The sequence below is a fragment of the Megalobrama amblycephala genome, linkage group LG8, assembly GCF_018812025.1.
Source record: "Megalobrama amblycephala isolate DHTTF-2021 linkage group LG8, ASM1881202v1, whole genome shotgun sequence".
NCBI lineage: Eukaryota > Metazoa > Chordata > Actinopteri > Cypriniformes > Xenocyprididae > Megalobrama > Megalobrama amblycephala.
This window is the reverse complement of record NC_063051.1, coordinates 29026221-29044665: the sequence shown is the minus strand read 5'-3', so window position 1 is coordinate 29044665 and position 18445 is coordinate 29026221.

Below are 18445 nucleotides of genomic sequence, written 5' to 3'. Positions count from 1 at the left end.
GCACTTATTAGGATTATGCGATGCAAACATTAAGGCCCGGTTTCACAGACAGGGCTTAAGCTAAGCCAGGATTAGGCCTTAGTTCAATTAGGGCATTTAAGTAATTTTATAAATGTGTCTTAGAAAAATATTACTGATGTGCTTCTTGAGACAAAACAGTTGCACTGACATATTTTGAGATATCTCAGAGCAAGTTTCTTTCAGTTGAAACAGTTCAAACATGCATTTTAGTCTAAGACTAGCTTAAGCCTTGTCTGTGAAACCGGGGGAGAGTGTTCAAATTCATGCATTAATTAAACCATAGAAATTTTTTCCTGTATATCACCTCTGGCAGGATCTGCCATTGTGACCTAAATCGGCTGGCCTGAAGATGTGGGAACTTTTCCTCCCTTTAAAATCTGATTGGTAACTGTGGATGACCTGTGGATGATACTCCACAAATAAAAGTGGAGTGGGAAAGAAATGTGTAACCTGTCAGAAGAAGTGAGCTCATTTTTATTTGAAAACAGTGGAGGAGTCTCCAAAAAGTTTTGGCACATTGTTTGAGAACATATAAAAGGATCAAAACTCAAAGTGCGTGCTTAATATTGCGCTCCACACCAGCAAGACATGATCTTGCCAAGAGGCTTCAAACTGAATATCCTTTGGCCAAATGGATTTGGATTGTTCGGAGGTAGGAGATGACATTATAAGGGTTTACCTTTTCAGGTTTTATTACTTTATTGACAAATACAAATAAATGTGATTGACTATTTTCATACTCTTTGAAGATCTTTACCTCATCAGTTGAATTCTCACGATCATACTCGCCTCGTCTTCCCCACTCTTGCAACTCATCTCTTTTCACAGGTTTCTCATTTGATATTCAAACATTTCAGGTCACTTAATCACCCAAATCATTTTCAGAGGGGCGTTCTAACCGAATTACATCCCTGTTTTCCATTCCAGGAGGATATACAGCAGAGACAGAGGAGCTTTGAAATGTAAATCTCAGCAGATCTCCTTTTGGAGGCTTTTTAATTAAACCGATGTACCTTATTTACCCTGGATCAAGAGGATATTCTCATCTCTGAAAAAGAGAGCTCATTCTTACACCCAAGAAAAGATTCAATGCATACTGATATTATAGTTATTTTCTATAATGCATAGTCTAACCAAAATCTGTTTAGTTGAAGAGGCGAGAACGCATCTCTGCGTGAAGATATTTTTTTCTGGGGGTGGATTTCTATCTAATTATATGAAAGAACATGTCATGCGCTCTTCACACTTAATTAATGAATTTGTAGTGATTATTCAAACAGAAATGAACTCTGTTACCTTTTCAAAGAGTTAGTTTTGTTTGACCTCTCTTTCCAGATGTAAACAAAGAGAATGTCAGTCATGGTCTACACAAATGGATGTCCTTGAAAACATATCCATTTGAAGAGAGACACAGTGATTTTGGTGAAATCTGGAGAAAAATAATCCTGCAAGAATCCAGATGACTGACATAAAACAATATTTTGTAACTTATCCTCTCATGTCATTCCAACCAACCCTAATTATTTTTTTTCTTACATGAAAGATTTTAGCATGTTCCCAAATGCGATTCACATTGTTGTATATTCAATTGAGATATATTAATAAAAAAGTTATGGATTTGGATTAATGTGGGGGTGAGTAACTGATGACAGAATGATCATTTTGGGTGAAATATCCCTTTAATTGTACAGCCGTACCTTAAAATGTGGCAAAATACCCACCTTTATTCATTGCATTTGAAAAGTGATTAGTCATAGGCAATTGTTTTGAGACCACTTTGGTCAACCACTTCAGTACTGAAATAACTTCTTGCTAATGGCAGTGTGATTTTCTCACTTATAATTAGTTTAATGAGATCATTGTTCAGCAAAGTCTGATAAATAATAGCCTTTGAGGTCAGTCAACTCACAACAAGTTGATAATGGGCTGAATTCTCTTACAGAAAAATTATTTAATGAAATAATATATTTTATATATAGGGCCTACTACAGTACATTTCAGCAAAGACATTGTGCTACTGACGATTTGTCTGACCTTGTAATTAAGCTATTTATGAGAAAGGTTGATTATTAGCTATGATTTCATGGTGTGCCTACTCTATCATCTATTCCCCACGAAAACATTTAGGAATGGAACACCATTACAGTTTGTTTTTCTGAGTTGATTTGGGGTTGTTTGGAAATTTTCCCTTATGGAACAAAACAGACAAAGCAACTGGCAAAACTGTCTAAAATGTTAAAAAAAAATGTTACTCAATGTGAACTTCTTGTTTATTGCACTGCTGTATAAAAGCAATATCACTATTGCGCTGTCTCCATGTTCCCAACTTCCTGTTGTTGCTAGTTCTTCTAACATGACATTTTCGAATTAGTAACTTAACACATATTTTGACCCCCATTAAGAAGAAACACAGACAAAAACATTGTATGAAATGTGACTACAATTACTTTATCTCTGTTATATGTAACAATGTTATCTCATATTTCACACCTAAAGTCCCCCTGAAATCAAAATGTTTTTTAGCTTTTCGTATTATGTTAGCCTTAAGATTATAAGCCGGTGTGTTCCAAAACAATGACAGCATTCGCATTTAGGAGATATAAGCATTCAAATCTCTCACTTCCACTAAAATGGATCACAGATTTTAATGACATCACATCGCACTTCAGCTTCTCATCAAATCTTCTGTCCAATTAAATGCTCTCTAGAATCTGAAGTTCCGCCCCCTCCTACACTATAAACAGACACTGAAGCTGTGGCTGAAATCGGTCACACGATTACTAGTTTCTAGTGAATGGCACGTAGTGCACTATATAGAGGATAGGGAATGATTCAAACAGTGTAAATATGCTTTCCATTGACGCAAATGTAAACCTGCACAGCACGAGAGCAGTCTGCTCTGGTCCAGAGACAGAGTGGATCATATGCGCGAGTTGGCGCAGACCACAAAACGTATTGGACCCATTTGAATTCTGCACAGAATGCTGTATTTTAAACTGATATAGAGGATATTAAGTACCTCAGAGATTACATGTTTTTGTATGCAAAACCCGGAAGCGAGTTAGCATTTTAGGACTTCCGGTTCCATCACCCTAAAGTCAATGGGTTTTTTGAATGGGTTTTTGCTAAATCACCTGAAATAAGGTCTGTGGTTAACAAAGCCTCTAAATATTTTCACATTTTTATCTATGACATAAAACACACCAGTTATAACCCACTTGTGATTTTTTTTTAAACCTTTATTGTGTCTTAAAAAATGGCTAAAAGGGACTAGGGCTGCACAACGATTAATCGCGATTAATCGTTTGCAAAATAAAAGTCTGTGTTACGTAATATGTGTGTGTTCTGTGTATAATAATTATGTATATATAAATACATGCACATGTATATACTTAAGAAAAAAATATATTTATATATAAAATATTTATATTTATATGTAATATAAAATATATATAAATATGTATATTTATTTATACATGTATATATTTCTTAAATTTATACATGTATGTGCATGTATTTATATATACATAATTATTATACACAGAACACACACATATATTACGTAAACACAGACTTTTATTTTGCAAACGATTAATTGCGATTAATCGTTGTGCAGCCCTAAAAGGGACTACTTCCTTTGGCGGGGACTTTAGACATCATTGACTTGAAATTGATATGGCCATAGCTAGTGCTTCTGAGATGGTAAGCACATTTTTTTTTTTTTTTTGCGAATTGGGAAATGGTATACAAACAAAGTATACAATCAAACATAATACAGTGAAAGATCATTTTTAAAGTTTATTTGGGGCACAATGATCAAGCATAAGAATTTTTAAACAAAGAAAATAATATTAAGGTTTATAGAAATTAACAAAAATAATAAACAGATAAATAAAACATTATTAACAAAAGAAAAAAATCTCATAAAATTATTTTCTAACATTTTTGGACAAAACGAATAGACAGAATTTCTCATGAAAAAGTGGATAAGTATTTACCGAGCTCAGCATTCTGGCCGAGCTGTGATATAAACTAAACGCTATTGGCTATTTTAAAAAAGGTTGTTCGATATATCGCCCTGTCTTCCTGTTTTAGTGGAAATTATGTCAACACACTGAATAATGCTGCACGTTCAAGACACTTCAGTGGGCCTTTAATAGATACAATGCGTTTATAAATAGACTGTCTAATATCCATGCGTTCCTATCCTATCCAATCATGACCAATCACGATTAGCATAGCATTCAATCGTCACTCTCTCAGTCAGTCCCTCAGCGAACACATTTGACAGCGAAATGACCAGGCATTGAGAGCAAAGAAAAAAAAAATTAGACAACAGTTATTAGATAAGGGTTTTAATAGGAATTAATACAGCATGAATACGAATAGAATTGGCTATCCGATGATGGAGTGCTGCAAAAGCTCTGACAAAATCCTTATCCAGCAATCTCTTAACGTCGTGTAATGACAGCAAGTGCTGACACAGTCTTTTTTGCAGGATGGCGGACCACAGGTATGATTTTATCAGCCACGAATAGATATAAATTATAAAAATGAAATTATGATGAATTTATTGTGATGGGCTGGGCTCTTTATGGAGCACAAGCGTAGGCCCCTTCTATTGCAATTGAAATGTTTCAATCTTACATATTTAGTCTAGATTCTTGTCCGTTGAACCTGAATCATGGTCGTTCTGATAGACTTCCGTAACACACTCTTGATTGTGTGATACTGCTTTATTATCTGCTAAAGGGGAATTAGCCTACTTTTGGTGTAACTTTTGTTGAATCTGCTTACCCAGATTTAACATTCAACAACATACTGCATAGAGACCAAACATTCCAGAATTGTTAATCATACAAAATGATAAACCTGTCCTCAAGTTCAAATATTTATTTTTTAATTTTAAAGTAGTCTACTTAGATAAACAAATGTAAAATTATTAACATGACAGACTGAATAGGAAAAAAATGTAAACTTATATAATGGCAAAAGTGGGATTTACAGTCTTCACTGTTTGATTTATAAATGTCGACTGAATTTTGACAATTTCATGTTCTCTGTAGCCAGTGTAATTCACCACACACTGGTTGGCACATTTTCATTTTTGTTGCAAGTGAACCCGTATTTCATGTAATTTGCCTCTTATTTTGCATAGTTCAAGGTTTTTGAGGATGAGCTTATCTCATACAACTCATCCACATTGACACACATGGCCTTGGACATGATGACCCATTATTTGAGAACCACTGCAATCATTGGCCACAAAACTAAGCCAGTTTCATTTTGAACACAGGGACTCCCTTAAATGTAACGCATTCATAAACAGGTCATTGATTTACTATCAAGAAAATGTCATGTATTCATCTTTTTCCTTCTTTTCCTCTCCAGAGAATGAGAGAATAAACAGCTGGAATCTCACTCAGTCTAATGCACAAGTGAGATTCATCCTAGTAATGAATGAATCACTAAGGGTTGATGGGACACACGTGTGGCCTAATATCATCATCTGAGTTGCTCAGAGGGAGTAAATAAGGAAATATTGATTATCTACCACCATTTGAGCTTGAGTTTGAGATCATATACTGTACAAATTTACATATAGCCTATATATATATATATATATATATATATATATATATATATATATATATATATATATATATATACACACACACAGGCCAAGCTACCAGGTCCTCCAGTCCAAAGTTACTCAAAACGATAAAGCTAATGAAACTTTTGACCTATAGTGTGTATGTGGATGCCATGCACTGGACCTTTTTGAAAATGCATCATATACATTTTTATTTTACTGTTGTGGTGTCTGCTGTTTTGCTATGACAGATTGTGCAGTCACAGATGAGAGTCCATAACAGTTCTATTAATGCTGAAAAATGTATGAGCATCATTATTGCTTAAAGGGTTAGTTCACCCAAAAATAAAATTTCTGTCATTAATTACTCACCCTCAAGTCGTTCCACACCCGTAAGTCCTTCGTTCATCTTCGGAACACAAATTAAGATATTTTGATGAAATCCTAGAGGTTTTTTTACCCTCTATAGAAAGCAACAAAATTACCACATTCAAGGTCCAGAAAGGTAGTAAAGACATCGTTAAAATAGTCAGCATGACTACAGTGCTTCAGTACTACTTTTTGTGCACAAAAGCAAAACAAAAATAACAAATAACGCCGCTGTTCTGATGCAGAACCTGGAAGTGGTGCAAAGTTGAACTACTGCAGTCAAGTTGACTATTTTAACCATGTCTTTACTGCTTTTCTGGACCTTGAATGTGGTCATTTCGTTGCCTTCTATGGAGGATAAACAGCAGAAAATGTAATTGTAACACAGTTCGTAGATTAGGAAGAAGGAGGTGGGAACCGGCGAACGTTCAACAACTTTAATTCAAAATAAACAAATACAAAACAAAAGTAATGCCACACAAACATAATAAAACATAAAATAAAGTCCAGGCCTGGTCCTCTCTCATCCTTCACTGTCGTTGCTTCTCCTTTTATGCTTCCGGAGCTCCTCCGTGAGAGACTCAAGGCCGGTGCGCCTCGCAGGTGGAGTTCATTATCTCTCGTATCACCGGCCTCGCGCCGTTCCCTCACGGCTCTCGCCCACCCTGCTCGCCACATACCCCCATCGCCCCTCGCAGGCCGGGGGGTACCCCCGAGACGGCGCTTACTCCCCCCCCCCCGGGGCCTGCCTCGGCGGCCGCAGCACCTGGAAGTAAGGACAGACGAGACGAGAGAAAGGAGATGGAAGCACAGGGAGTGACAGAACGAGAGAGGGAAGAGAAGAAAAAGAGAAAAAAAATTCTTGGTCCGGTTCCGGACACACTGCCACTTGGTCTTGGTCCTCAGCCAGCCGAGAGGCTCTTCCTCGCGGTGCCATGCGATGGTACTGGACGCTTGGTGGACGGCCCGATTCTCGTCCGCCCCCTGGCGGCCGGCGATGGCTCCTCCAGCTGAGGGCAGCCGGCAGCGAATCCGCCGTCCCCTGCTCCTCCCCTTCATGGTGGACGGTAGCAGGCTTCGGCCCACGGCGAACGGCGGCGCAGCACTGCAGCACTGCGTAGCTTCCGTAGCTCCTCCGTGAGAGACTCAAGGCCGTGCGCCTCGCAGGTGGAGCTTATTATCTCTCGCGCCACCGGCCTCGCGCCGCTCCCTCATGGCTCTCGCCCGCCCTGCTCGCCACAGTAATATAAAACTCACGGGTTACTTTTCGAGCACGCAGGCTCTTTGACAGACATAACCCGTATGAGTCTTGTATTAAATCTTTCGCTTATTTTTGGAGCATTGGTGTGCTGACTTTTTTATGATTTTTATTAATATTTTTTGTCAAGCACCCATCTTTGAGAATATTTTAGCTAGTGATGTGCATGCTTTGGTCCTGATTTTTCTATGGAGGATAAAAAAAACCCTCATCAAAATAACAGGTGTGGAACGACATGAGGGTGAGTAATTAATGACAGAAATTAAATTTTTGGGTGAACTAACCCTTTAACCTCCTTCCACAGCATTTGCTACATAGCTCTTATTGCAAGATCCACAATGACATTCTCTACACTGAATTTTTTTTTTTTTTTTTTTTTTGTGTAGGATTTACCTTGAAACAATTTCAACTCAGAAACCGCTAGTAAATTTCACAAAAAAGGCAAGTAACACATTGAATTAAACAAGGAATCTTAATGTAAAAAAAAATTAAATAGAATTTTCTCATTTAAAAAAAAAAAAGAATAAACCTGTCAAGAACAATTAACGTTTAACCCCAAAATCAATGACAGTGGTGAACAAAATATAATAAGTAAAAATATAAAATATCTTATTTTTTGATTTTGTTTTGATTTCTGGTGTAAAACAAACAAACAAAAAACATTGACAGAGCCATCATAATGAGTTTAATAACTCACCTTCAATGTAAGGATGCAAATGTTTCTATAAATGTAAGAGTAAACTAATTATTTTTACATTGGAACAAAAACAAATCTTTTCCTCTAAGGTAATTTACAGAGAAACTCTGAGCCTTAATTAACAGGCCACAGCACTAATTACTCCTCTGATAGAAGATGACACTTGCATCATAATATCATTAATTTTTGTGAGTGTTTATGATGTTATAATGTAGTGGACCATGACTAACAACTCTGGTTTGAACATTGATACACCAGAGGCTTTTGTTTTGCAACACGGAGGCATTAATAAACTCCAGAGTTCGTAAACTGCATGTCAACAATTCAAACAAACCCACAGCTCTTGAATCCTCAGTTCTACTCTAGTGATAATATGATGATATAAGAACAGAAACAGTATTATCTTCTCTTTGTATGTTTCATGTAAAGCCTTTTCAACATTGACTCCCCAAACTACAACCACCAAAAATGTCAGTTCTCATTTGACACGGAAGATCGTTTTGTGAGCATGTTGCTACTTTTTTTCAGGGGAATTTTTGACATTAAAAGTTTCAGACTTTTAAAATAAACTTTTAATTTTTGTAAATTGACGGACAAATCCATGTTGGTTTGGCTGTTTAAGTAGAGGGAGGTAATATGGAGGATGTTATAATAGACTCTGACAAAGTGAGCAGATGTAGGCACAGAAGGAAGCATGGAGATACGGCAGGACTGCAGAAGTAAAGCCCCAGGCCTTCCATCAGCTGTGTTGTTTAGTGTTGTCGTGTATGTGTGACCAGCTGTGTCTTTCTGAGGATGGACAAACTACAGACAAAATGGCAGGCACTTTATACCATATTTGTTCACAGCGTGCATTTATTTCCTCTTAAAAACAAAAAAGAGTTTTATAGCTGTTTAATGCCATTTTCATAAATCACTTTTAATTTTGCTGTTTAATATTTTTTATTTATTTATTTTTAAAAAGTGTTATAAAAGCTTGACAGCAAACTAATGTTATAAAAATATTTGTAATATTGTTTAAATGTAAGAAGCATGGCTCAACATAAATTCTTTTTTTTCTTACAAAAGTTTTTGAAACAGTATTTTGAAGAGGAAAAAAAATAGCATAAATAATACTAAATAAATGTTCTGGGGTATTTTTGTTCCTCAGTATTAAAAAGGTTTCTTGCTGCAGCGTGATCTCATAAGAAAACCTGTGTATTTTTATGTAAAGTGTGGTTCTACCCAGTGTTTCCAAGTCCGCAGTTTTCCCGTGGAATTGGGCTACTTTTACACTGTAAAAATATCTGTGGGTTGAAGCGACCCCAAATAACATGATATTTAGCCCCTGGGATGTGAATTTTACCAGGAAACCCAGCGAAAAATGCAGATTTTACCCCCTGGAATCAAGGTTATTATAGTTTTGCATTTTTCATTAGTTTTTATTTTTATTTCGTTTTGACTTTTTGTTTTCAAATTCAGTTTAGTTTTAATTAGTTTTTAAAGTGGGTTTGCTAGTTTAGTTTAGTTTTTATTTTTTGAAAATGCTTAGTTTTAGTTTAGTTTTTATTAGTTTTAGTGTTAGTCTTAGTCTTTTTTTGTAATTTGGGTTATTTGTCAGGGGCAAGATTCAAAAAGGTCAGAAAAAGTATTGTGTAATAATAACTCAACAAAAACATTATACAATTTTAGAAAATATTCATTCAAAAATAAAACCAGTACATAAAATGTACATATGGGCACAAATATGTAAACAGTCTCAACACTCAACACTAAGTGCAAAATGTGTAAGTGACATGAGCCAGTAAAAAACCTAAAGAGCCAACAGACTAAAGAAGACATACATGAACCGCATGTAGCCTATTCAAGCCATTTTTGAGCCACAACAAGACATTTCTGTCAGATTGTCAGGGAGCTCAATCTGAGAAAAGAACATGACAAATAACAAAAAACAAACAAACAAACAAACAAACAAACAAACAAAAAAAACTTTAAATACAGCTTTTCAATTTTTTTAGTGTGTGTGTGACACCTTCACAAAATTGCCAAAAATCTACCAAAAATCTACACATCTTCTATACAGAATTCACACCCTATACCACAGCTGTACAATTTTCACACCCTATACTAAATTTACAATAGCCTACTCGTCTGGATTGAAGCAGCAAACATTCAGTGTAAAGGCCAATTCACACCGCACCGACAAACGGCAACAAACTCGTCTGTTGGAGTTTGATCGGATCGGTGTGATACCCCTGTTGGCGTTGGTCTGAGTCGGTTTTCACCGGACTGAACATGTTTAATCGGCGTTAGTTTGGTAGTCTGAGGATCCAACAAACGGCAACCAACTCTGACGTAATCTGACCTGACTACGAACCGTTGCCATGATGATGAGGCAAGTCCACTGCAAAGACAGCTGTTTGATCGCGCCGGCGCCTCACGCACACACAACAAAGCAGCGGAAATGTGACATCGCAGCTTGTTCGTTATAAAAAAATAAAATACAGTTAAAAAAAAAAGAAAACATGCAAAAGGTACAATAGTCCATAGTGCAATCCTTGCCATTCAGCAAGAGCACGTTAAGAGAGGTAACGTTAACCACCATGAGCAACGCAGGTTTACCTTCAGTGACAATAAAACTCTGTAAACTTGATTTTTTTTCTCACAGTAATTTTCATTTTGGGTGAACTATGCAAACATTTGGATTGAAGCAGCGAACATTCAGTGTAAGAGTAAACAAATGACATAACATTATTTAATATTTAGTTAGTTTTGCCAAACACACATTACAGTTTTAGTTAGTTATCGTTTTTTTGTAATGCCTCGTTTTTATTTTGATTTCAGTTAACGACAATGTTTCTTCCCACCTAGTTTTCGTTTTTTTGTTCGTTTTCGTTAACAATTATAACCTTGCCTGGAACACGATTTTTACCCTGAAATGTGATTGGGCTAGTTTTGAGAAGCAGTTGGGTGGGTTTTGTTGTGAAAACCTGGCAACCCTGATTCTACCACACTTAGATTTAGCCTACTTACATTTTCATACACACAAAAACGTACAATATTGACATTTATAGCACTAAAACATAAACACTATTGACATTTTTCGCACTTAATAAATTATTGTGATTATGCTTGTTTGTTATTTAACAGTACCTAGTTTTAAGAAATGGTTATGGGTAGGTTTAGGGGTAGGTATAGGATTAGCGGCTCAAAATATCGTTTTAATGCTATTGTTACTAAAATTGTAATTTTCCTACACATTTCTGTCCATTATGTTTTATTCTTTTAATATTCTGTATAAAATGGGTATGTTTAGGTTCAGGGTGGGGTTTAGGGATATTACATTTATCTATAAAATGATAAAAGGAAAATTATACATATATCTATGACATGAAATATAAATATTTTACGTTTTTTTGCTGTAAAAACGTAATAGTGCTACATTTAAATCCTGCCAATACGTCCACATTGTACGTTTTAGCACTTATCTAAACATACAAAATTGTCTTTGAAAATTACATATTAATATCCACGTATTACCAATGAGACTAGGCTGCCTGGTTATAAAACCTAGAAACCAATATGCTGATCTTGACACGGGGTCGGTTTAGCTGGTTTGGCATTGTAACAGTAGCACCCATTGATAGATGCCATAACTGCACAATTTGGACCTAAAAAGTATAGATCTAGATGTTTTACGAGGGACAGATGTTTTTGGAAGGCTATTAAATGCATGAAATAAACATACTTTTTTCCTATCTGTTGCTTTTATGGTCACAAGATGGTCAAACAATATTTCTCAACAATAAATCAGAGCATCAGGGGGCCTTTAGACAGGACCGTGCCCAGGGCAAGGCTGTGTTTTACAAACAGTAAAATGTTTACTTTCCCCAATGACAACTAGCTGCCCTACTTCGAAAAATAGTTATTGATAAGAAAATTTGAACAAGAAACAAAAGGAAGGAATATAAGAACCTTTTGTTTTTTAAGAATGGACGTCTTTGACTAAAAGTATCCAGCTTTCTGTAGATCCCTTTTAAGCTTTGAGAAAGATACAAGCTTTTGAGAGGGAAAGAGTGAGAGATAACCACAGAGGTTGACTCAATGGTCTTTTGCACTGACCCTTTTATGAGAATATGAATTATTCTCCTTTCCTCCCTTTCCACCTCTTAGTTCGACCTCTTTCTGGAACTGACCTTCACACAAGAAGTGAAATGATGAACCGAGAATAATAGGAACAATATTCCCTCTGTTCTTTCCACAGAGGTCATAAATGCTCGTACGCCTGCCTGGCCACTTTCATTGTTAATAGGACCCTGCGGCATGCTTTGGCTCGCTATCTGTTCTGCTGATCGGTGAGTGTGAATGTACAACCCCACAAAATTCCTTATCTTTTCTGGTCTGCTGAGTCTGGCTGTGGCATGCCTCAGGTGTCCGCTTTAGGACCACTTGGATTCCTCTTTAAAGATTCTTAATTTTCTGCAGTGATCTGCAATTTTGTAATAAACGAATTTCAAGCCTTAGCACAGACCAGAGATTTAGTTAATAGCACTCTATCATTTGAATTTCTTTCTTTATTAAAAAAAAACAAACATATTTTTGCTAAATTACATATAATTACAGCTATAACAATAACCAGCTGTTATGTGTATTCCAGAACAGACATCTTCAGTATCTTTTCCATCTTGCAATAAAGACCAATTGTTTTCTTACATAATGTATAACTTATATTATGTTATATTATATTATAATGTATACGTATATCATTATCTTATTTTTGCTTTATTATCAAAGGGATAGTTCACCCTAAAATTTGCTAACTTTCCGAATCACAACATTTTAATTCTAATATAATTTACTCATTTTCCAAACCTGTATGAGTTTCTGTGGAACACAAAATGATTGTGTTTGGTTTATATACTGACTTTCATTGTATGGGCAAAAATAGTTGAAACATTTTTTCATAGCTTCTGATGAGTTCCACTGAACAAAGAAACTCATTGAGGTTTTGAATGAAATTCCTGCACATCTACTGGCATTTTTTTTTTTTTTTTTTGGCTTATTTAAATAAATGTCAGTCATGCAGAAATTTAACTTGCAACATCTTGTATACGCCCACAATTGTCATACCATAGGAAATCAGTAACTCTCATTAAAAATGAACGGTCCCACTTTATATTACGTGGCCTTAACTACTATGTACTTGCATCAAAAAATAAGTACAGTGTACTTACTGGGTTCATATTGAATTGCAAAACACATTTGCTGCTATTGAGGTGTGATACGGGTAAGGTTAGGGACAGGTTTGGTGGTATGGGTAACTGATTTCTCAACCGTACGGTAGACCTTACTTTGAGTGTGAAAAAAATCAGTCAAATGAAGGAGATGAGACAAAAATCTACCACAGCTCTATTGTCCCACCCCATTATCTGCTTTTGTCATGGAGGGATGGGAATTTTCAATTTTCAGGTGACCGCATCAGTTTGCACACTTCAGTCTGTCACACGAAAGAATGAAGTTGCTGATCGGTCATCGAATAATAGGGTCAAACATGGTATCAGTTAAGGAGGGAATCAAACCACAATGTTGTAGTTAGTAGGGTAGAGTCTGAACAATAGAAATATGGCAAAATATAAGAGAAATACAGAAACACCTGTTTGCCATGACTTTCCAAAACTATGCACGACCGTACGGTTGATATGTCTGTAAAGGGTAAAAATAGCCAGATGGTAGGAACTGAAGTGTTACAATAGGGTCATCTAAGAGTGATTATGAGGATGTCCATAGGGATAAATATATTTTTTTTTTCCTCAAGCAGACATAGTAAAAACTTAATGGAATATAAAATACAATTTCATAAATGTTATTCACACATACATTTATGCAGTATTTTATTTTGCGTATAGTGGAAAGGGACTGATCGGGTAATGAAAAGTGAGTGTTACACACATACAAAGACACTTTACTATCCCATGAGGCCTTGGAAGAGGACTTGTAAATTGCATGGAAGCAACACAATTTACATTGCAATGCCAAAAATGTCAGATATAGCATGTCTGGATTGCATTCATATAGAACAGGGGTGGGCAAACTCGGTCCTGGAGGGCCACTGCCCTGCAAAGTTTAGCTCCAACCCTAATCAAACACACCTGAACCAGCTAATCAATGCCTTCAGGATTACTAGAAAACTACAGGCAGGTGAGTTTTATCAGGGTTGGAGAGCGAAACTATGCAGGGCAGTTGCCCTCCAGAGTTTGCCCACTATATAGAACATATTTTTATATTAGTGGCGAACTAAATTCTTCTTCAATTGTAGTACTTTGACAGAGATTTTGCAAGTTTTTAGAGAAAACTGATGAAGAAGAAGACTATTATGGCAACAGCAATAGTGTCCATTTTGCAAATATTGGTAATTCATTTCACAATGTGTGAAATCAAGCAAGTATAGCTAGTATTTGCATTCACACTCCTACATATGGTATGATTTGTTTCACACTGCAAGCTTCAGCAGAGCATTAGAGAGTGCTTATAAAGTAACACATGTATAAAAGCACTCTGAAATGGTTGTTTGTACCCGTCAACCAAACCAAAAAATTAGGAAAAACTCTGGTTTGAACATTCAGGAGCTCAAGTAAAATGACTAAAAATAGAATTTATGGACGATAATTAGACTTAGATATTTTACAAAACTTGCAGTATTCCTGTTGTGAAAAATGCTTTAAATTGCCATATTACCTTAATTTACTGAAATTTGCTGAATTTATTGAAATGGTTATGAATTAAATTCACTGAAAATGATCTGGATATTATATTGACCACCACAAGACAATATGTAATGTATAAATGTTTTTTTTTTTTTTTTTTTAAATAAACTTAATTTCATGTGGATCCTGATAATTATGGAAGGTATCTAAGACATACTAACACTGTTACAGGTATGTTTATTATTCAGAAAAGGCCATAAAATAGTACTGCAAATGTAAAAAATGTGGTAAAAAAGATTTACCATAAACTGACATCTCAACCGTACGGTAGAGTTTTATATCTTTTAGATAAAAACATAAATTTTGACAAAAAACTGCTTGAGGTCATTTTTTACATGTTCAATAATAAGAATTTTAAGAAAAATAATTTTTTCATTGGCTCCATCTAGGGGTGAAAGTTAAAGGGTTAAGGGTAGGGGTAAGGGTTAAGGGATGGGTCAACAGTGTAATTATAAAATGTAATTACAGAAATTAATTACAGATGTAATTACATGCAGGTGTTTTTAAAATATAAGTACAATGTAAAAACATGGATGTACACAATAAGTGCATTGTATCAAATGATTAATTTAAATGTAAGTAGTAGTTAAGGCCACTTAATATAAAGTGGGACCAAATGAACAACTTTCCATTGATTTTTTGCTGCATAAATATAGAGATTTGTTGCTGGAAGTCGCTGTCAGTGTGAACGAAAAAATGTAACTTGCAATATATTGTACTTAAAGGATTAGTTCACTTTTAAATAAACTTTTCCTGATAATTTACTCACCCCCATGTCATCCAAGATGTCCATGTCTTTCTTTCTTCAGTCGAAAAGAAATTAAAGTTTTTGATGAAAACATTCCAGGATTTTTCTCCTTATGGTAGACTTGAATGGGCACCAAATGATTGAAGGTCAAAATTAGTTTCACTGCAGCTTCAAATTGTTCTACATGATCCCAAATGAGAAATAAGGGTCTTATATAGTGAAACCATCGCTCATTTTCTGAAAAAAAAATGAAAATTATATAAGTTTGAACTAATTGTTATATACTATTGAACTAGCATATTGCATATAAAAATTAGTTCAAACTTTGACCTGTGGAGGGCAGTAATACACTTAGCAGCATCTACACTGCTGGAATTCTAATAGAGGAGAAGAAGAAGAGAGCTAGTTCAAGATGAGCATTTAAGGTTAAAACTTATATAATTTTCAAATTTTTTCAGAAAATGAGCGATGGTTTCACTAGATAAGACCCTTATTTCTCATCTGGGATCGTGTAGAACAATTTGAAGCTGCAGTGAAACTAATTATGACCTTCAATCGTTTGGTGCCCATTCAAGTCTACTATAAGGAGAAAAATCCTGGAATGTTTTCATCAAAAACTTTAATTTCTTTTCGACTGAAGAAAGAAAGACATGGACATCTTGAATGACATGGGGGTGAGTAAATTATCAGGAAAAGTTTATTTAAAAGTGAACTAATCCTTTAAACCCCTTAAAGACATAATGAACCAAGAATGAACACTTTCTATACAAATGCTTTCTTTCTGAAAATGTTCATATTTATCATCAAGTAAACTGAATAAAATCGTATTTTTAATGGCAATACAAACAGTTTGCAATCAGATTTATGGCCAGTTGCTCAGCACACCAATAACCAACCTATTAGCGATGAACAGTAAAAGGATTGGGGTAAGAGGATCTGTCCTAAGGCTGAAATCGTATAAACCCTGGTAGTGTGTATGTAGAGCTCTGAAAAGTAAGAAATGGTAGCTGCCAGGTGATATAACATGGCTTTTCTGTGTGTGTGTGATGCTCTCTCCCAAAGGCCAGTATACAACAGAAAACAGATGCTTCAATCACATTGAGTTCCCTATCCTCCCTTCAGCTCACCTATTCTTTCTCCTTTCCTCCCCGTCTATCTCTCTGTACCACACACATACACACGCTTCTCTTTCTCCCGTTCTTTAGAAAAGATGAGAACAGGTGGCCAGCCAGTAAAAGCCACTTTCCCCGTCTGTTCATCCAAAAAATGGAGTGGTTCTCAGAAATAAGAATGAGCACATTTAAATGTTCAGAGAAATGAGCCAAGCCCTGGAAGATACTTCTTTAACAGAATACCGCTGCATGCAGAGGTGTTCTGAACAGCTCTAAAAACACAATAGAACCAAAGCGGAGAGCTTTTTGCTCTCATTTCAAGAGAGAAACGAAGAAAGAAGCTGGTAGAAGGAAAAAATGCATTTAACATTTGGTGTTCAATGCGGTGTGAAAACCCCAAATGCAGAAAGCTTGTGAAACCCAGTAAAAGGCTTTTTATTTTTTGTTGTAGTGATATCTGTGCTTTATGCCTGCCCACGCACAAAGCAGATAATTGTTCTACGCGATCATCTAACAGCCTGTTAATTTTACTGCCAACACATTTTCACACCATCCATAAAAAACATGAGCAATAATTACGCCATATTAAACAACAAAGGCTATAACAGGTGCAGTAACTCTGAGTTTTTGGAGATGCTGTTGAGCAGTCGATAGATTTAAAGATGTTTTAAATGAGAAAAAGAGAATAAAAAGTCAACAGAGAGCTGATTAAGTTAGGGACGTCTTTAGTGCATTTTCAACCTAATTGATGTACACAAAGGTTGAACCACTGTAGTCATGTTGACTATTTTAACAATGTCTTGACTACTTTCCTGGACCTTGAATTATGGTAATTATGTTGCTTTCTATTGATTTCTCTTGGATTTCCTCAAAAACATCTTAATTTGTGTTCTGAAGATGAAAGAAGGTCATACGGGTTTGGAACGACATGAGGGTGAGTACTTAAAGGGTTAGTTCACCAAAAATTTAAAATTCTGTCCTTAATTACTCACCCTCATGTCGTTCCACACCCATAAGACCTTCGTTCATCTTCAGAACACAAATTGAGATATTTTTGATAAAATCCGATGGCTCAGTGAGGCTCAGTATTGCCAGCAAGATCATTTCCTCTTTCAAAGCCAAGAGAGGTATTAAAAACAGTTCATGTGATTACAATAGTTCAACCTTAATATTATAAAGTGACGAGAATACTTTTTGTGCACCAGAAAAACAAAATAACGACTTTTCAACAATATCTAGTGATGGGCGATTTTAAAACACTGCTTCATGAAGCTTTACGAATCTTTTGTTTCGAATCAGTGGTTCAGAGCTCAAAAATCATGTGGTTTCAGTAAACGAGGCTTCGTTACGTCATCAGTGTTTCGAAACTTCAATAGTTCTTGTGACTTTAGCAGTTTGATACACACTCCGAACCACTGATTTGAAACAAAAGATTCGTAAAGTTTCGAAGCTTCATGAAGCAGTGTTTTGAAATCGACCATCACTAGATATTGTTGAATAAAGTAGCTATTTTTTTTGTTTTTTTTGGCGCACAAAAAGTATTCTCGTCGCTTTCTAATATTAAGGTTGAACCACTATACTCGCATGAACTGTTTTAAAAATGTCTTTAGTTGCTTTCTGGGCATTGAAAAAGGAAATGATCTTGCTGGCAATGCCTCACTGAGCCATTGGATTTCATCAAAAATATCTTAATTTTCGTTCCAAAGATGAACAAAGGTCTTACAGGTGTGGAACGACATGAGATTGAGTAATAAATGACATAATTTCATTTTTGGATGAACTAACCCTTTAAGATGGACATTTAATCAGAGCTATTATTAGACAGAATCAAATAATATAAGAATCTTAAAACCTGAGAGACATTTCAATATTCTTTTCACCCAAACCTTTCCTCCTCTTTTCAG